Source organism: Anabrus simplex, chromosome 6, assembly GCF_040414725.1.
Source record: "Anabrus simplex isolate iqAnaSimp1 chromosome 6, ASM4041472v1, whole genome shotgun sequence".
In the NCBI taxonomy this organism is placed as follows: domain Eukaryota; kingdom Metazoa; phylum Arthropoda; class Insecta; order Orthoptera; family Tettigoniidae; genus Anabrus; species Anabrus simplex.
The window spans coordinates 174,194,065-174,215,571 of record NC_090270.1 but is presented as its reverse complement, the minus strand read 5'-3'; the positions used below and the strand labels follow the sequence as shown (position 1 = coordinate 174,215,571).

The 21,507-nt window shown below is 40.6% G+C and overlaps 1 protein-coding gene across 3 annotated transcripts in view; it reads left to right on the top strand.

Moving 5' to 3' along the window:
* LOC136875621 (facilitated trehalose transporter Tret1) overlaps window positions 1–21,507 on the top strand; it is a 95,968-nt gene that overhangs the window by 28,880 nt on the left and 45,581 nt on the right. The window lies entirely within an intron of this gene.

The window sequence follows — 21,507 nt, the reverse complement described above, 5'->3', positions numbered from 1 at the left end:
AACTTACTACCTACAAGTTAATCGCAACACATCTGATTTGTAACAGTTAATCAATGTTTGTGACCATCTTGGTGGAAGGGTGACCGCATCACTAGACGAAAGTTTTGGGAGAACTTCCCCGAGGGAGGAGCTGAACGATCCAGACAGAGGGCAGCCGCTATCCTGTCCAAGCCGTCCGACCTCCCAGACGGGATACCCTCTCACGTGCTTTATTACTGTAATTCATACAATAGTGGTGCAGTAAAGGCAAACAAGCAATCATATACAGGCACAAACATTCAGAAAGATATACATATATAAATGAATGGAACATGTAAAGTTCTATATATATAAAATTGGATGTTGGTATATTTGAAGCTAATAGACTCAAAAACTACTGGACCGATTTCGCTTAAATTTTCACAGTTTGTTCTTGTTATATCTGAGAGGGATTATGAAGTGGATTCAACGAAATCTGATTGGTAGTTCGGCACTAAGGGGTGAAAAATTAAATAGGGGAAGATAAGCAAACCGCAAGACAAATCCGTTCTGCGGATTGCCTACACAACAGTATGTATTTCTGCTTTTATCTTCTATATATCTATATATATAAAATAACTTGTCCTGACTGACTGACTGACTGACTGATTCATCATCGCCGAGCCAAAACTACTGGACATAAAGAAATGAAATTTTGGGGATAGATTCATATTAAGATGTAGGTGCTCGCTAAGAGAGGATTTTCGGATATTCCTTCGCTAAGGGGGTGAAAAGGGGGGTGAAATTTTAAAATGAGTGTATCCATATCTCAAAACTTTAAAAGTTTACAGATGTTTAAATTGGTATTTAGAATCTTCTTTAAAAATAAGGAAACACGTACTTTTTTGTTTTCAGAAAATCCCAATAGGAGGGGTGAAAAAGGGTGAAAATGGGGGAAAAAATGGGTCGAATTCCTTTAATCAGGATACCGGTACTTATATCTCAGAAACTGAAGATATTACAGACCTGAAAATTGGTACTTTTGATCTCTTTTAAAAGTAAAGGAACACGTATTTTTTGTTTTTGGAAAATCCAATTAATGGGAGGGTGAAAAGGGGGTGAATTTTTAAAATGAGTGAATCTATATCTCCAAACTTTTAAAGTTTGCAGATGTAAAAATTGGTATTTAGAATCTTCATTAAAAATAAAGAAACACGTATTTTTTTGTTTTCGTAAAATCGCAATAGGAATCGTGAAAAGGGGTGAAAAAGGGGTTGAATGCCTTAAATGAGGCTACTTATATCTCAGAACCTGAAGATATTACAGACCTGAAAATTGATGTTTGGGATCTCTTTTAAAAATAAAGAAACCCGTATTTTTTGTTTTTGGAAAATCCAATTAATGGGGGGGTGTGAAAAGGGGATGATTTTTTAAAATGAGTGTATCTATATCTCAAAACGTTTGAAGTGTATGGATGTAAAAATTGGTATTTAGAATCTCCTTTAAAAATAAAGAAACGCGTATTCTTTTGTTTTCGGAAAATCCCAATAGGAAGGGTGTAAAAGGGTGAATAATGGGTTGAATGCCTTTAATGAGGCTACTATATTTCAGAACCTGAAGATATTACAGACCTGAAAATTGGTAGGTGGGATCTACTTTAAAAGTAAAGAAACACGTATTTTTTCGTTTTTTGAAGATCCAAATATTAGGGGATGAAAGGGGGGGGTAAATTTTTAGAAATGAGTGTGTCTACATCTTAAAACTTTAAAATTTACAGATGTAAAAATTGGTAGTTAGAATCTCCTCTAAAAATAAAGGAACACGTATTTTTTTGTTTCCTGTAAATCCCAGTAGGAGGGGTGTAAAAGGGTGAAAAATGGGTTGAATGCCATTAATGAGGATACTTATATTTCAGAACCTGAAGATATTACAGAACTGAAAATTTGTATATGGGACCTCCTTTAAAAATAAAGAAACACGTATTTTTTAGTTTTTGGAAAATCCAATTAATGGCGGTTAAACAGGAGTGACAAATTGGGGTGAATTTTTTGAAAGACTATATCTACAGAATATCTTGGAAACGTAAAATGTTACAGACGTAAAAAGTGGGTGTTTGGAATCTCCTGTAAATGTAAAGAAACATAGGTGATTTGTTTTTGGAAACTCCACCTAGGGGGAACTCAGAAGGGGTGAAATTTTAAAATGAGAATTTTTACGGTATATCTAAAAAAAACTTAACATGTTACAGAAGTGAAAAATGGTATTTTTTATCTCTATTAAACACAACGAATCGTTTATTTTTAGTTTTCGGAAATACCACTTGGGTGGTGGGGGGTGGGTAAAAGTGACTGAAAATAGTGTTGAATTCTTTTAATTAGGCTACTGATATCTCAAAAATGAAGATGTTACAGACGTGAAATTTGATATTTGCAATCTGCTTTAAAGCAAAGAAACACGTATTCTCGGAAAATCCAATGAGGTGGGGGGGGGGGGGGGTGAAAGTATTGAAAATTTAATTGACTTAATTGTATGAGAATGCACACATCTAATAAAAACTAAAGTTGTTACAGACGTGAAAATTCGTATTTAGATCTCCTTTAAAAACAAAGAAAAACGCGTTTTGGTGGGGAAACCATCTTGGAGGGTGGGGGTGTAAAGGAGTTGAATTCCTTTCATGACGACACGTAAATCAAAAGCTGAAGAAGTTAGAGTCGTGATAATTGATATTTAGAAGACCTTTTACTATTAAGGAAGCAAGTATATTTTGCGGGAAAATTCACTTAAGGGGGGGGGGGATTAGTGTGAGATGAAGTGAAAAAAATAAATTATTTTTATGGGAATACTTATATCTCAAAACTGTTGGCAATAGACGTGAACATTGGTGTTTGGAATCTCCTTTAAACATAAAGAAACAAGCCTTCTTTTAATTTTTTTTGTGGGGGGGGGGGGTTGGCGGTAAATAAACTTAACGGCGGTGGGGTGTAGAAGGAGGTGAGACCAATTGATTTTACTGTTCTTAATGTACTTATAAGTATCCTCCGTTGTTCAGGCGGCAGCGCGCGGGCCTCTCTCACAGCTGGGTTCCGTGGTTCAAATCCCAGTCACTCCATGTGACATTCATGCTGGAAAAAACGGAGGTGGGACAGATTTTTCTCCGGATAATCCGGTTTTCCCTGTCATCAGCCTTTCCAGCAACACATAATAGTAATAATAATAATAATAGTATAATTGGACAGTTCTGCGGCACCTCCGCCGCCGCACGCCTCCGCCCGCCTCCTCCTCCGCCGCCGCCTCCGCCTCCGCCGCCGCCGCCCGCGGGAAATTTGAATTTTGGCGGGAAATTTGAATTTTGGCGCGAGATTTGAATTTGTAAACAAAGCCACGTGCTTTTTGACAGCTGTCATCGACAACAACGCATCGCTAACCTCACTGCTGCCATCTTGACGGGCCTAAACCTCACTAGTGCCAACTTAACCTAACTAGCATGAGGTAAACAAAGCCACGTGTTTTTTGACAGCCACGTGCTTTTTGACAGACAACAACGCATCGCTAACCTCAGTACTGCCATCTTGACGGGCCTAAACCTCAGTAGTGCCAACTTAACCTAACTAGCATGAGGTAAACAAAGCCACGTGCTTTTTGACAGCCACGTGCTTTTCGACAGATTTGTAAACAAAGCCACGTGCTTTTTGACAGACAACAACGCATCGCTAACCTCAGTACTGCCATCTTGACGGGCCTAAACCGCAGTAGTACCAACTTAACCTAACTAGCGCGAGATAAACAAAGCCACGTGCTTTTTGACAGCCACGTGCTTTTTTGACAGCTGTCATCCGCCATCTTTAAACTACAGAGCACCGTGCTGCCCTCTTTCGTCACCTGTCATCGGCAGTGCTGCCATCTTGACGGGCCTAAACCTTAGTGCTACCAACTTAACCTCACTAGCTCGAGATAAACAAATCCACGTGCTTTTTGACAGCCACGTGCTTTTTTGATAGCTGTCATCCGCCATCTTTAATCTATAGAGCACAGTGCTGCCCTCTTTAGCTACTTACCTTTGAAATGTGGTGGCGGATAATTTGAAAAATGCTTTTCGACAAGCAGCCATCTTTAATCCAGAGAGAACAGTGCTGCCCTCTATATGGTGGCGGCAAATTGAAAAATTCCACGTGCTCTTGTTTGAAAACAAACTCACGTGCTTTTTTGACAGCTGTCATCTGCCATCTTTAATCTATAGAGCACAGTGCTGCCCTCTTTAGTTTGAAATGTGGTGGTGGTAAATTCCACGTGCTCTTGTTTGGAAACAAAGCCATGTGCTTTTTTGACAGCTGTCATCCGCCATCTTTAATCAACAGAGCACTGTGCTACTATCATGCGGGCAATTGCATCACCTGTCATCCGCCATCTTTAATCCACAGAACACCATGCTGCCCTCTTTGTGGCTACTACCTTAAGCACGTAGTAGCGGGCAATTTGAAAAGTTCTGTTAGCTATCATCCGCCATCTTTAATCAAGAGAGCACTGTGCTGCCATCTTTAGCTAGATACCTTTGAAATGTGGTGGCGGCAAATTGAAAAATTCCACGTGCTCTTGTTTGGAAACAAACTCACGTGCTTTTTCGACAGCTACCATCCGCCATCTTTAATCAACAGAGCATAGTGCTACCCTCTTTAGTTTGAAATGTGATGGCGGCAAATTCCACGTGCTCTTGTTTGGTAAATATAGCCATGTGCTTTTTTGACAGCTGTCATCCGCCATCTTTAATACAGAGAGCACCGTGCTGCCCTCTTTATCGTAGTAGATGTAAATTCGTCACCTGTCATCCGCAGTGCTGCCATCTTTAGCTAGATACCTTTGAAAAGTGGTGGCAGATAATTAGAAAGAAAAATTCTACAGCAGCCCTCTCTCGACGCTAATTGCATAAGATGGCGGCTATACATGACTCCTTAAGGGTGCTTACGCAAGATGGCTGCTATACACAGGTTCTTATGAGACGCCCTTGGGATGCTTGCGCAAGATGGCAGTTATACATGGCTCCTTATGAGATGCCCTAGGGATGCTTGCGCAAGATAGCGGCTGCTCTTATGGGACGGCTTAAGGGTCCTTGCACAAGATAGCTTGAGACGCCCTAAGGATGCTTGCGCAAGATGGCGGACACAAGATGGCGGCTATACACAACTCCTTATGAGACGCTTTAAGGGTGCTTGCGCAAGATGGTTGCTACTCTTAGCTTAGAGGCTAACGTGTCGTGATAGATCGATTCATTAAATTTACGGCTTAAATGCAAAATGTTAAATATATCGAAAACGGTGCACCGTAGAGCAAAACGGACAAAATTTTTCTGCCTAATACCTAGGTTCGCAGTATGAGGAACAAGAAAATCATAGTCTAATGATGGGATCAACGGTTCGGTTCCTAATTAGGCCCTTTGGCATTTGCTCTGTTTTAGCTTGTATTGAAGCGAGTCTTCGTAACATGATCAGGTCTAGCTATGGTAGAGAGTATAACGTACCGTGCAGGTTCGATTCATTAAATTTGGAGGCTTAAATGCAAAATGTTAAATATCTCGAAAACGATGCATCGTAGAGCAAAACGGACAAAATTTTTCCGCCTAATACGTAGGTTCGTAGTATCAGGAACAAGAAAAAACATAGTCTAATGATGAGATCAACGGTTCGATTCCTACTTAAGCCCTTTGCCATTCGCAGCTATCTATTTCTACAAGATGGTGGCTGCTCTTATGAGAAACAAGATGCCTTGAGACGTCCTAGGGATGCTTACGCAAGATGGCAGACACAAAATGGTGACTATACATAGCTCCTTATGAGACGGCCTAGGGGTGCTCGCACAAGATGGCGGCTACTCTTATGAAGAAAGCTAGCTTAGAGGCTACTGCGCAAGATAACAGCTGCTGTTATGCATGTGGTGGAGGGCAATTTGAAATTCTATGTGCTTAATCAACAGAGCACCCTGCTGCCCTCTTTAGCTGAAATGTGGTGGTGGATAATTTGAAAAATTCTTTTGACAGCTATCATCTTTAAACAAAGGCGACTATACATAGGCTGTTAAGGCCTTATCATTCTCCTCCTCCTCCTCCTCCTCCTCCTCCTCCTCCTCCTCCTCCTCCTCCTCCCCCTCCTCCTCCTTCTCTACCTCCTCCTCCGCCTCTTATGTCAAGGCATAGCTTTATATCGAACAAGTTTAAACCTGCATCGCGAAGGCAAGCGTGTGCAGCGATAACATTATTGTGCATGTTTAGACTTTCGAAACATAAGAAGAGTAGAATCAAACGCTGTACTCGATACGACATGTGATCAGAACATTGATTGATGCGTTCAGAAAACAAAATAAGTGATCAAGACTAGAATCGAACAATGTACTCAATATATCATGTGTTTAGAATATGTCAGGGGATACGCTTGTTCTAAGAAGATCAGATTGAAACATAACAAGACTAGAATAGAACACTGTAATCGATGTTGTTAACTTCAACATGTGATCAGAACATTGATTGATGTGTTCAGAACACAAAATAAGTGATCATGACTAGAATCGAACACTGTACTCGATACAACATGTGATCAGAACATTGATCGATGTGTTCAGAACACGAAATAAGTGATCAAGACTAGAATCGAACACTGTACTCAATACAACATGTGTTTAGAACATGTTAGGGGGTACCCTTGTTCTAAGAAGATCAGAATGAAACATAACAAGACTAGAATCGAACACTGTAATCGATGTTGTTAACCTCAACATATGATCAGAACATTGTTTGATGTGTTCAGAGCAAAAGTACAATTTTGATGATTTGCGCAGCTAACTCGCTCGGTAAACGATATAGCCAAAGTATATCTTCAAATTATTTACCTTCCATCATTCGTCTTGTGTGTAAAAATCAGTCGAACAAGTTATCGCATAAACATGGCTGAAAAAAAATCGTGATAGGGTATGGAACCCAGGGGTTACATCTTATCAGAAGGGCAAAAAGGATGAAAGGACTCTTCCTCCTCCTTACCGCACATTCCTTGGCTAAAGGGCTAATAGGCTAAAGGGCTAATGAGCTAAAGGGCTAAAGGGCTAATGGGCTAAAGGGCTAAAGGGCTAAAGGCGCAACAACCTCATCGATCGCTATCAGCAAGAACGCTTGTACTTTGTTAAGTGTAGAAAATTAATCTTTATTGGTAAATGGTTTTATGTTCAGAACAAGGAATGGAACCTAGGGGTTACGTCTTACCTAATAAAATCCCCGAGGTGCGATGAGTTACGTTTTTCGAACTAGTGTTTGGAACACTGAACTTTTCAAGATGGCAAGAGTGAGGTTAGCAATGTTCTGTTGTTGGATTTTAAATTCCGCGCTACAACATGCATAAGGTGGCAGCCCTTGAGGTTTACTCCCGTAAAGATGGCAAGAGTGAGGTTAGCAATGTTCCGTTGTTGGATTTTTAAAATTCCCCGCTATAACATGCAAAAGGTGGCAGCCTTGAGGTTTACCGCCGTAAAGATGGCAGCAGTGAAGTTAGCGACGCTCCATTGTCCTTCAAAGTGAGGTTAGGGTTCGTCAAGAAGACAGCTGTCAAAAAAGCACGTGGCTATGTTTACCAAACAAGAGCACGTGGTCGTGACGTCACGGTCACGTAATCAATCCTTAGCTCGACGTCGCTAAGAGCAGCATTAGGATTAGCTATTCTTAAAAGTCTTGGGAACAGAGCAGCAGTATGAATTGCTATGTTTCAAAGCGTGTACACATCACCTATCGATTTTACATACATCGACCATCGAAATAAACTTCATCCGCTAGATCGTGCTGCTATCTTAGCATGACTTTAAAGTACAATGAATAGCCATGTTACAAAGCGTGTACACATTACCTATCGATTTTGCACGCATCGACTCTCGTACTAAACTTCTTCCGCTAGATTGTGCTGCTATCTTAGCATGACTAAGATGCATGAACTGAAAGTACGAAGAATAACCATGTTTTAAAGCGTGTACACATTACCTATCGACTTTGCATGTATCGACTCTCGTACTAAACTTCTGCAGGTAGATTGTGCTGCTATCTTAGCATAACTTATACGCATGAACTTAAAGTACAGAGAATAGCTATGTCTCAAAGCGTGTACACATTACTTATTGATTTTGCATGCAACAAATATCGTACTAAACTTCTTCCTCTAGATTGTACTGCTATCTTAGCATAACTTATACACATGAACTTAAAAGTAGAAAGAATAGCCATGTTTCAAAGCGTGTACACATTACTTATTGATTTTGCATGTATCAAATATCGTACTAAACTCCTTCCGCTAGATTGTGCTGCTATCTTAACACAACCTGTACGCATGACCTTAAAGTAAAAAGGTGTGTACACATCACCTATAGATTTTGCATGCATCGAATCTCGTACTGAACTTCGTCCGCTAGATTGTGCTGGTATCTTAGCATAACTTATACACATGAACTTAAAAGTACAAAGAATAGCCATGTTTCAAAGCGTGTACACATCAACTATCGAATTTGCATGTATTGACTCTCATACTAAACTCCTTCCGCTAGATCGTGCTGCTATCTTAGCATAACCAATACGCATGACCTTAAAGTAAAAAGAATAGCCATGTTTCAAAGTGTGTACACATTACCTATCGACTTTGCATGCAACAAATATTGTACTAAACTTCTTCCGCTAGGTTGTGCTGCTATCTTAGCATAACCTGTACGCATGAACTTAAAGTACAAAGAATAGCCATGTTTCAAAGCGTGTACACATTACTTATTGATTTTGCATGCATCAAATCTCGTACTAAATTTATTCCGCTAGATTGTGCTGCTATCTTAGCATAACCTATACCAATGAACTTAAAGTACAATGATTAGTCATGTTTCAAAGCGTGTACACATCAACTATCGAATTTGTATGTATTGACTCTCGTACTAAACTCCTTCCGCTAGATCGTGCTGCTATCTTAGCATAACCAATACGCATGACCTTAAAGTAAAAAGAATAGCCATGTTTCAAAGTGTGTACACAATACCTATCGATTTTACAAGCATCGACTCTCGTACTAAACTTCTTCCGCTAGATTGTGCTGGTATCTTAGCATAACCTATACGCATGGCCTTAAGGTACAAAGAATAGCCATGTTTCAAAGCGTGTACACATTACCTATCGATTTTGCATGCATTGACTCTCGTACTAAACTTCTTCCGCTAGATTGTGCTGGCATCTTAGCATAACTTATACACATGAACTTAAAAGTACAAAGAATAGCCATGTTTCAAAGCATGTACACATTACCTATGGATTTTGCATGCATTGACACTCGTACTAATCTCCTCCCGCTAGATTGTGCTGCTATCCTAGCATAACCTATACGCATGACCTTAAAGTAAAAAGAATAGCCATGATTCAAAGTGTGTACACATCACCTATCGATTTGCATTCAACAAATATCGTACTAAACTTCTTCCGCTAGATTGTGCTGCTATCTTAGCATAACTAAGATGCATGAACTGAAAGTACGAAGAATAACCATGTTTTAAAGCGTGTACTCATTACTTATCGATTTTACATACATCGACTAACGTACTAAACTTCTTGCGCTAGATTGTGCCGCTATCTTAGCATAACCTGTACGCATGAACTTAAAGTACAAAGAATAGCCTTGTTTCGAAGCGTTTACACATTACCTAATGATTTTGCACGAAACGACTATCATACTAAACTTTTCCCACTAGATTGTGCTAAAATCATGTAAGTGTGCTGCTATCTTAGCATAACCTATCGATTTTACATGCATCTACTATCGTACTAGACTTCTTCCGCTAGAGCATGTAGCAATCGCTTTTGTGTATCCCTAACCCATGTGCACGAACTTAAAGCATAAAGATGAGCTATGTTCTAAAGCGTGTACACATCACCTATCGATAATGTATGTATCGAATATCGTACTAAACTTCTCCTGCTAGAGCGTACGAGTATCGCTTGTGCGTGCACGAACTTAAAGCATAAAGAATAGCAATGTATAAAAATCTTGTAAACAAAGCAGTAGCATTACGTATAGTCAAGATTAAATGCGTGCACACATCATGTATCCATGACGCACACAGTACTAAACTTATTCCATTAGAATGTACAAAGTTCGCATGTGTTTGTGCTGCTATCTTAGCATAGCCTATGTGAATGAACTTAAAACATAAAGAATAGTGATGTATAAAAATCTTGTGAACATAGCAGAGTGTTAACTACGTAGGTGTAGACATTGAACTTTGCATGCTGAGGCAGCATACTATGTGACCGTGACGTCACGACCACGTGCTCTTGTTTGGTAAACATAGCGACGTGCTTTTTTGACAGCTGTCTTCTTGACGAACCCTAACCTCACTTTGAAGGACAATGGAGCGTCGCTAACCTCACTGCTGCCATCTTTACGGCGGTAAACCTCAAGGCTGCCACCTTTTGCATGTTATAGCGGGGAATTTTAAAAATCCAACAACGGAACATTGCTAACCTCACTCTTGCCATCTTTACGGGAGTAAACCTCAAGGGCTGCCACCTTATGCATGTTGTAGCGCGGAATTTAAAATCCAACAACAGAACATTGCTAACCTCACTCTTGCCATCTTGAAAAGTTCAGTGTTCCAAACACTAGTTCGAAAAACGTAACTCATCGCACCTCGGGGATTTTATTAGGTAAGACGTAACCCCTAGGTTCCATTCCTTGTTCTGAACATAAAACCATTTACCAATAAAGATTAATTTTCTACACTTAACAAAGTACAAGCGTTCTTGCTGATAGCGATCGATGAGGTTGTTGCGCCTTTAGCCCTTTAGCCCTTTAGCCCATTAGCCCTTTAGCCCTTTAGCTCATTAGCCCTTTAGCCTATTAGCCCTTTAGCCAAGGAATGTGCGGTAAGGAGGAGGAAGAGTCCTTTCATCCTTTTTGCCCTTCTGATAAGATGTAACCCCTGGGTTCCATACCCTATCACGATTTTTTTTCAGCCATGTTTATGCGATAACTTGTTCGACTGATTTTTACACACAAGACGAATGATGGAAGGTAAATAATTTGAAGATATACTTTGGCTATATCGTTTACCGAGCGAGTTAGCTGCGCAAATCATCAAAATTGTACTTTTGCTCTGAACACATCAAACAATGTTCTGATCATATGTTGAGGTTAACAACATCGATTACAGTGTTCGATTCTAGTCTTGTTATGTTTCATTCTGATCTTCTTAGAACAAGGGTACCCCCTAACATGTTCTAAACACATGTTGTATTGAGTACAGTGTTCGATTCTAGTCTTGATCACTTATTTCGTGTTCTGAACACATCGATCAATGTTCTGATCACATGTTGTATCGAGTACAGTGTTCGATTCTAGTCATGATCACTTATTTTGTGTTCTGAACACATCAATCAATGTTCTGATCACATGTTGAAGTTAACAACATCGATTACAGTGTTCTATTCTAGTCTTGTTATGTTTCAATCTGATCTTCTTAGAACAAGCGTATCCCCTGACATATTCTAAACACATGATGTATTGAGTACATTGTTCGATTCTAGTCTTGATCACTTATTTTGTTTTCTGAACGCATCAATCAATGTTCTGATCACATGTCGTATCGAGTACAGCGTTTGATTCTACTCTTCTTATGTTTCGAAAGTCTAAACATGCACAATAATGTTATCGCTGCACACGCTTGCCTTCGCGATGCAGGTTTAAACTTGTTCGATATAAAGCTATGCCTTGACATAAGAGGCGGAGGAGGAGGTAGAGAAGGAGGAGGAGGGGGAGGAGGAGGAGGAGGAGGAGGAGGAGGAGGAGGAGAATGATAAGGCCTTAACAGCCTATGTATAGTCGCCTTTGTTTAAAGATGATAGCTGTCAAAAGAATTTTTCAAATTATCCACCACCACATTTCAGCTAAAGAGGGCAGCAGGGTGCTCTGTTGATTAAGCACATAGAATTTCAAATTGCCCTCCACCACATGCATAACAGCAGCTGTTATCTTGCGCAGTAGCCTCTAAGCTAGCTTTCTTCATAAGAGTAGCCGCCATCTTGTGCGAGCACCCCTAGGCCGTCTCATAAGGAGCTATGTATAGTCACCATTTTGTGTCTGCCATCTTGCGTAAGCATCCCTAGGACGTCTCAAGGCATCTTGTTTCTCATAAGAGCAGCCACCATCTTGTAGAAATAGATAGCTGCGAATGGCAAAGGGCTTAAGTAGGAATCGAACCGTTGATCTCATCATTAGACTATGTTTTTTCTTGTTCCTGATACTACGAACCTACGTATTAGGCGGAAAAATTTTGTCCGTTTTGCTCTACGATGCATCGTTTTCGAGATATTTAACATTTTGCATTTAAGCCTCCAAATTTAATGAATCGAACCTGCACGGTACGTTATACTCTCTACCATAGCTAGACCTGATCATGTTACGAAGACTCGCTTCAATACAAGCTAAAACAGAGCAAATGCCAAAGGGCCTAATTAGGAACCGAACCGTTGATCCCATCATTAGACTATGATTTTCTTGTTCCTCATACTGCGAACCTAGGTATTAGGCAGAAAAATTTTGTCCGTTTTGCTCTACGGTGCACCGTTTTCGATATATTTAACATTTTGCATTTAAGCCGTAAATTTAATGAATCGATCTATCACGACACGTTAGCCTCTAAGCTAAGAGTAGCAACCATCTTGCGCAAGCACCCTTAAAGCGTCTCATAAGGAGTTGTGTATAGCCGCCATCTTGTGTCCGCCATCTTGCGCAAGCATCCTTAGGGCGTCTCAAGCTATCTTGTGCAAGGACCCTTAAGCCGTCCCATAAGAGCAGCCGCTATCTTGCGCAAGCATCCCTAGGGCATCTCATAAGGAGCCATGTATAACTGCCATCTTGCGCAAGCATCCCAAGGGCGTCTCATAAGAACCTGTGTATAGCAGCCATCTTGCGTAAGCACCCTTAAGGAGTCATGTATAGCCGCCATCTTATGCAATTAGCGTCGAGAGAGGGCTGCTGTAGAATTTTTCTTTTTAAATTATCCGCCACCACTTTTCAAAGGTATCTAGCTAAAGATGGCAGCACTGCGGATGACAGGTGACGAATTTACATCTACTACGATAAAGAGGGCAGCACGGTGCTCTCTGTATTAAAGATGGCGGATGACAGCTGTCAAAAAAGCACATGGCTATGTTTACCAAACAAGAGCACGTGGAATTTGCCGCCATCACATTTCAAACTAAAGAGGGTAGCACTATGTTCTGTTGATTAAAGATGGCGGATGGTAGCTGTCGAAAAAGCACGTGAGTTTGTTTCCAAACAAGAGCACGTGGAATTTTTCAATTTGCCGCCACCACATTTCAAAGGTATCTAGCTAAAGATGGCAGCACAGTGCTCTCTTGATTAAAGATGGCGGATGATAGCTAACAGAACTTTTCAAATTGCCCGCTACTACGTGCTTAAGGTAGTAGCCACAAAGAGGGCAGCATGGTGTTCTGTGGATTAAAGATGGCGGATGACAGGTGATGAAATTGCCCGCCTGATAGTAGCACAGTGCTCTGTTGATTAAAGATGGCGGATGACAGCTGTCAAAAAAGCACATGGCTTTGTTTCCAAACAAGAGCACGTGGAATTTACCACCACCACATTTCAAACTAAAGAGGGCAGCACTGTGCTCTATAGATTAAAGATGGCAGATGACAGCTGTCAAAAAAGCACGTGAGTTTGTTTTCAAACAAGAGCACGTGGAATTTTTCAATTTGCCGCCACCACATAGAGGGCAGCACTGTTCTCTCTGGATTAAAGATGGCTGCTTGTCGAAAAGCATTTTTCAAATTATCCGCCACCACATTTCAAAGGTAAGTAGCTAAAGAGGGCAGCACTGTGCTCTATAGATTAAAGATGGCGGATGACAGCTATCAAAAAAGCACGTGGCTGTCAAAAAGCACGTGGATTTGTTTATCTCGAGCTAGTGAGGTTAAGTTGGTAGCACTAAGGTTTAGGCCCGTCAAGATGGCAGCACTGCCGATGACAGGTGACGAAAGAGGGCAGCACGGTGCTCTGTAGTTTAAAGATGGCGGATGACATCTGTCAAAAAAGCACGTGGCTGTCAAAAAGCACGTGGCTTTGTTTATCTCGCGCTAGTTAGGTTAAGTTGGTACTACTGCGGTTTAGGCCCGTCAAGATGGCAGTACTGAGGTTAGCGATGCGTTGTTGTCTGTCAAAAAGCACGTGGCTTTGTTTACAAATCTGTCGAAAAGCACGTGGCTGTCAAAAAGCACGTGGCTTTGTTTACCTCATGCTAGTTAGGTTAAGTTGGCACTACTGAGGTTTAGGCCCGTCAAGATGGCAGTACTGAGGTTAGCGATGCGTTGTTGTCTGTCAAAAAGCACGTGGCTGTCAAAAAACACGTGGCTTTGTTTACCTCATGCTAGTTAGGTTAAGTTGGCACTAGTGAGGTTTAGGCCCGTCAAGATGGCAGCAGTGAGGTTAGCGATGCGTTGTTGTCGATGACAGCTGTCAAAAAGCACGTGGCTTTGTTTACAAATTCAAATCTCGCGCCAAAATTCAAATTTCCCGCCAAAATTCAAATTTCCCGCGGGCGGCGGCGGAGGCGGAGGCGGCGGCGGAGGAGGAGGCGGGCGGAGGCGTGCGGCGGCGGAGGTGCCGCAGAACTGTCCAATTATACTACTAATAATAATAATAATAATAATGTTCCGGACCGTCGTCAAATGTGCGGATCGCGCTGGAAACGGCTCCTGGACGGGTAATGACTAAGAATGCAGTCCGGCCGCGGGTTCAGCGCCGCCGAAGCACCCAATATGACACCACGCCGGATCTCCTGAAGGATTTTATACATATTAAAATGATTATAGGAAAAGATGGCAAAGATTTACGGACCCAACTGACCGGGAGGAATACCTGAGCCTAGCCCGGGAAGTACGAAATCGATTGCTGGAAAGGAAGATTGAAAAATGGGAGAAAACTTGCCGTAATCTAATAGAAAACGAGTCAGATCGGGAATTTTGGTGGATTCTCGCAGAAAACGAGTCAGATCGCGAATTTCGGCGGATTATATATCTAAAACAATAAGCATTCTATTATAAATTTCAGTACAATACCGTAGCGAAGCACGGGTATGTTGCTAGTAATTATATAAAAATGAAAAGTCCAAGTTCTGTCCCCATGGCACAAGCGGCGAGAAGGCGAGAAAATGTTGCGTATTACAGAGATTACGGGTGAATGTTTGTATGTTCCAGCATAGCTCTCAACCAAATATGATACTCATATAACTTACTATCTGGAAAAATTACTGTAGGGGCAAGAAACACCTAGCACCCCTAAAGGAAGGGGGCGAAACTTAAAAATCCGCAAATGACGATATTAGTGACGAATTCGTAGTCTTTGGGATAGCTGAGATGAACTGTGACACTCTGAATGCCGTTTAAGTCAAAGTTCGTTCCCAATCGGTATGGTAAACATATTATGACTTACTCTTTGGGAAAGAAAACTAGGGTAAGACACACATACGTGCGGGATCGTACAGTATATAAAATGGCTGTCATGACTGACTGACTGACTGATTCATCATCACCGAGCCAAAACTACTGGACATAAAGAAATGAAATTTTGGATTGTTTCAGGAAATTTCTTTTAAGGGGGGTGCGGTGAAAAGAGGTTAAAAAGAGTTCGAATACTTTTTACAAGGATACTTATATCTTAAAAACTGAAGATGTTACAGACGCTAAAATTGGTATTTGGAATCTTCTTTGAAAATAAACATTTTTTTATTTTTGGAAAAACCAGTTTAATAGAGGTGAACGGCATTGACAAAGGGGGTGAGTTTTTTAAAAACTATATATATCTACAGTATTTTGGTATTTGGTATTTGGAATATCCTGTGAAAGTAGAGAAACACAGGTAATTTGTTTTCGGAAAATTCGCTTAAGGGGAACTGAAAAATGAGGTGAATTTTTAAAATGAGCATATCGATAGCACATATCAACGCTTCACACGTTACAGACGTGAAAATTGTTATTTTTAATCTCTTTTAAAAATAAAGAACCACACATTTTTTGTTTCTGGAAAAAAACACTTAAGAGAGGGGGTAAAAAGGTCTGAAAAGGAAGTGGATTTCTCTCAAAAATTGAATATTTTACAGACGTGAAAATTGGTATTTGGAGTCTCCTTTAAAACTGAAGAAATGCGTATTTTCTGTTTTCGGAAAATCCACATAAGGGGATGAAAGAATTGAAAAATTAGTTGAATTCTTTGTATATTTTTTTTAGTCTTATCCAGGACACCCTAGATTTGCCATAAGACACAGAATAATACACAATAACAATTTTGAGAGAAGATAAAAATGATTAATGTTTAAAAAAATGTTAGGTTACAATTAACCGTGTTAAATGGCATGAACTCCATATACATGGTGACGAAGAATCGAAACGGAGTATTCGATAAGTGAGACGACTATCTCATCTTGTAGGCTTTTCGCTAGTTTATATTTTTGTCGCCATGTGACGAAAGATTTAGGAATTGTTCCCCTCGCACCAAAGAAAAGTCCAGTCACCGTAATTTTTTTAAGGTTATACGACTCAAGAAAGAAAGGGATGGTTGGATTATAGATATCCTTTTTCTCATTGTCTACGTCAGTCGGCTGAGAGGCTGAAGATTCAAAGCGTACCGTAGGATCAATAATTTCTGCTTCGTTCCTCCGACTGTCAATCGCTATAATATCAATCCTGCGAGTGCTGCCTCCTTCGGCGAGGCAGTGGACTTCTTCGTACACTTCTAGATTTTTGAGACGAAGAGCATTAGCAATCAGGTTTCTGATGATGTTATGGCGTTTGATCCTAAGCAGTTCTCCTTGACGTGAAAATTGGTACTTGGAATCTCCTTTAGAAATAAACACGATTCTTTTATTTTCGGAAATTCCACATAGGGGGAATAACTGAGACATTAGTTGAATTATTTTCTACGAGGATACTTGCATCTCAAAAACTGAAGATGTTATAAACGTGAACATTGGTATTTGGAATCTCCTTAAAAAAATAAAGGAATATGTATTTTTTTGTTTTCGTAAAATCTAGTTGTGTGGATTGGGGGTGGGGGTAGGACTGATAAAGGAGTTGAATTATTTTTATGGGGATACTTATATCTCAGAAACTGAAGATGTTACTGACGTGGAAATAAGCATTTGGAATCTCCTTTAAAAATAAACATTTTCTTTTCGACTTGAGAGAAAACTATTTCTCACACCAACAGTTCTAAGTCACATCTTAGAGCCCAAAAGGCAATACAACAAACGTGGTTTATAAAGACTTTCTGGGGTAAATGAAACTCAGTTCTTCGGTGAGTTTTTATACTTTAGGGATTTTCAGATAATGTCTTAGTACAGTACCGAGGAACTATTATTTTTATCAGATGACGAAATCCACGCGAGCGAAGCCACGGGTAACTGCTAGTATATATATTTATATGCGAAGGGCGTATTATATTGTTTTACATTTTTCTACCCGAATGAAGTACATTACACATCAGTTGTTACGTCCACTTTCTCAACATAATCTCCTTGTAACTGAATGCACTTTTGCCATTGATGTGTCAGTCTCTCCAGACCTTCCTCAAACCATTCTTTCGGAGTGCTTCGTGCCTTGACAGCTATGTCCAGTTCAGCAAAATCCGCAAAACGGCGACCACACCGAGGTTTCTCGTGTTCCCGAACAGGTGATAATCACATTTCCTTGGCGGTGGACTGCCCCTATGCTTCCATTGCATCGATTGTTGTTTCGTTTGTGGCTCATGGTAATGGAGCCATGTCTCATCACCAGTCACAAGACTAGCCATGAAGTCGGCTGGATCTTGATCATGGCGTTGCAAAGGTTCTCTGCACACATTCACACGCCTTTGCTTTTCATCTGCAGACAAGAGTCTAGGCACCCAAGAGGATGACACCTTCCCCAACTGTAAGCGGCCGTACACGATCCGCTGATTCCCGTGACTGCCTACATTTCCATAAATGTGACGCATTTGTTTGTCTGGATGGCCTGTTCGTCCTGGGAAATGTTGGCTGGTGTCGATACTGTCACATTCCTTCCAGAACTGGTTCCCTTGTCCACCGATGTGCGCCCTATTTTCCAACCTTCCACCCAGGTGTAAACTCTTTTCCGTGACGGCGCATGTTCTCAACAGACTACCAAAAAGCGCCGATGAATGTCTGCAGTGGTCACGCCTTATTTCCATAGGAACGAAGTCGTATAGCGCTGTCCCTGATGGTTGCTTTCCATGTTGTCTGCTCCTACGCTGACAGTGTTGTTATGAAATGGCTACGACGAGTGCATTCGTTGGCCCCTGTGCATGTGCTGCTACCAAACGGTGGAACAAGACACTAGTTACACGTCACCACCTTCAAAGGTGAAATGTGAACCATACCCGGACGTACAAAAAATAAAGAATAAAACAATATTGTACGCCCCTCGTATATGGTCTACTGTAGGAAACTTCAAATTCTTACACTCAAAGACAGGAAGAGGATCACACAGGGTTCGGAAACCAGCCTTTGCTTCCTGTCCACCAAGTAGAGGATGGAAAGAAGAGGAAAACAGGTCAAAAGGGAGAGGCGTTTCAGTATCCCAGATGCAAGATCTGGGCGCAAGAAAAATCTGTGATATTAGCAAGAAGAAGCCTCTTCTATAAGGCATTTCAACCTTAAACTGCAGTATGGCAGTTTAATGGGCATCCACTTTCTGTTTCCAGTACTCGTACCGTACCGTTAATATATATGCATTTGTTTGGGTAATGGAAGTGTGAAATATAATAAGGATAACCTGAATTTATTTTTAGGAGAAACTCCAGCACAATAGCTTTAAGGATGGGCTGATGCTCACAGAGCAGGAAATGAAACCGGGCGTTCATTTCATCTTGCTCCAACGTCAGTACCGATACAGGTTACGAATATTTAGTTAAACAAGATACAGGCAATGCATACAGGAGATGCCATTCTTACAGGAGGTTTGCAGAACCTTTACTCAAGTATTTTCATCTGTAACACCTGCGAGTTGGGCGTTCGGTTAGAGTCGTGCAGTGGTGATATTACTTTCAGGAAATAGTGGGATCGAATTCCACCATCGGCAGCCCAGAAGATGGTTTTCTATGCCTCCCCATTTTCACACCAGGCGAATCTTTTAACATTTTACCTTGAATATTTATTAAATATACAGTAAAATGTGGAAGACAGAGTGAGTTGACTACGGTCTTACACTATGATATTCCATTCGAGAGATGGTGGGTTCGAATCCACCATTTTCACTTCAGCTCGAGCTTTTCGTTAATTAAGGTCACGACCGATTCCATCTCCGTCCTAGCCGTTTCCAATCCCATCGTTGCCAAAAATCGGCTATCCGAGTTAGTGCACCGTTAATCCACCAAGAAGAAACAATAATGGAAGATGAAGCAATACTTGCAGGCTGTGAGGGAAAGAAAGGCAATAGTTTTAACTCTTATGGAACATAATGAATGTGAGTAATACAATTGGGGAAGTTCGCAAATCATCAAGATGTTCTGAAAGAACCAATTATAAGATTAGGATAGAGCATCAAAAACAGCGTGTTTTAAGAGCACCTGCGAAAGGGAATGAAAATTAAAGTGAAACAAAACAAATACAGTATGACGGTATTGTAGAAAAGGGATTACGGTGTACTGTTCAATAATTTCATTGTGGATATTCCTTGCATTATAAATGTAATATTTAGCTAAAATTAACATTGAAAAATCATTGTCAGATTTCCCTCATACCACCTTGCATAGATCCCTTTACAATACTGAACGTCAGTATCTAAGACTGGGGAATTAATATGCAATAATAACATTTGATGATACCATATTTACTTAAGACAGTGAAATGGTTTAAGATTTGTAAAAGCCTGTTATACACACAGACGAGTCGTGGGTAAATGTGGGACTCAGTGTCCATAAAATTCAATTCAACTCCCGAATCGTCAGCCTTCCCATGCGGTAATAGAAATCTGGCAACAGCGTACCCTGCAAGACTTACTCCGTACGGCATTCTAAGACACAAACACGCTATTTATTATTGATTTTATGTTTTGGATGTTGAGAATTAGAATAAAAACAATAATTTCATGGAATAACCAATTTGCTAGCAATTTGCTTGAAGTCGCGCCGACACAGATAGAGCTTATGGCGACGATGGGAAAGGAAAGGCCTAGGTGTGGGAAGGAAGCGGCTGTGGCCTTAATTAGGATACAGCCCCAGCATTTACTTGGTGTGAGAATGGGAAACCACGGAAAACCATTTTCAGAGCTGCCGACAGTGGGGTTCGAACCCACTATCTCCCGGATGCAAGCTCATAGCTGCACGGCCCTAATCTCACGGCCAACTTGCCCGGTCATGGAATAACCCTATACTAACAAAACATTATTTTGCACTACTTTGCTATACACCAGATTAATTGAATTCGATGAAATTTAATGTATTTTCATCAGTCGTATTCAGGTCATAGCAGTTTATTTCGACGAACACACTCTACTACAGAGCTACAACTCTTAAAAAAATATAATTTTTACCACAACTGTGACCCTTGTTACATGCAACCAACATCACCGGCGCGCCATGCACAACTAAAAGTTATAACCAAACTTCAAGATGTGGACGGCGATTCAGGGACAACCTGTGTATTATCTAGAGCCCGGATTTTTAGGTGCTGATAGGTTAGACTGCAAACTTATTTAAGCCAATAAGAAGTGTACACTACCATGTACAACAGTTATGCTATGAGGTTTGCATAGACATTAGGAGTACGGCCTGTAGAACTCCTAAAATGTATGTTACTCTTTCTACAGTATGGAAAAGCGAGTTGTGCGACACTTCCTATTAACCAAATCAGTTTGCATTCTAACCTATTACCACCTAAAAATCCGAAGTCTAATTATTACGTACGGCAGAATGAGGCTAAATTATAAAATATTATTATTGTTAAACTGTTACTGCAAACAACATAATTTGATTATATTATAAACAATAGGCTATGTACAAACTGAGGGTAGGATATCATAGCACTGCTGAAAAATTCGTGAAAATCGAAACATAACATGCAATATTCGTACTTCATTTGATTGTTAAGGAAGGTACCAGTATTATTATTATTATTATTATTATTATTATTATTATTATTATTATTATTATTACTCAGTTTACCGTCCGGGGTTAATTTTACCTTAGGAATCAGCAAGGGGTCCCACCTCTACCTCCTCAAGGGCAGTGTTATGGAGCGCGAGACTTTGGGTTGGGGATACAAGTGGGTTGGGGACCAGTACCTCGTCCAGCCGGTCTCTTCTGTTATGCTGAACAGGGGCCTTGTGAGATGATGGGAAGATTTGAAAGGATAGACAAAGAAGAGGGAAGGAAGCGGCTGTGGTCTTAAATTAAGTACCATACCGGCTTTTACCTCGAGGAGAAGTGGGAAACCACGGAAAACCACTTCATGGATTCTTGACGGGGGGGGGGGGGGGGAGGTAAT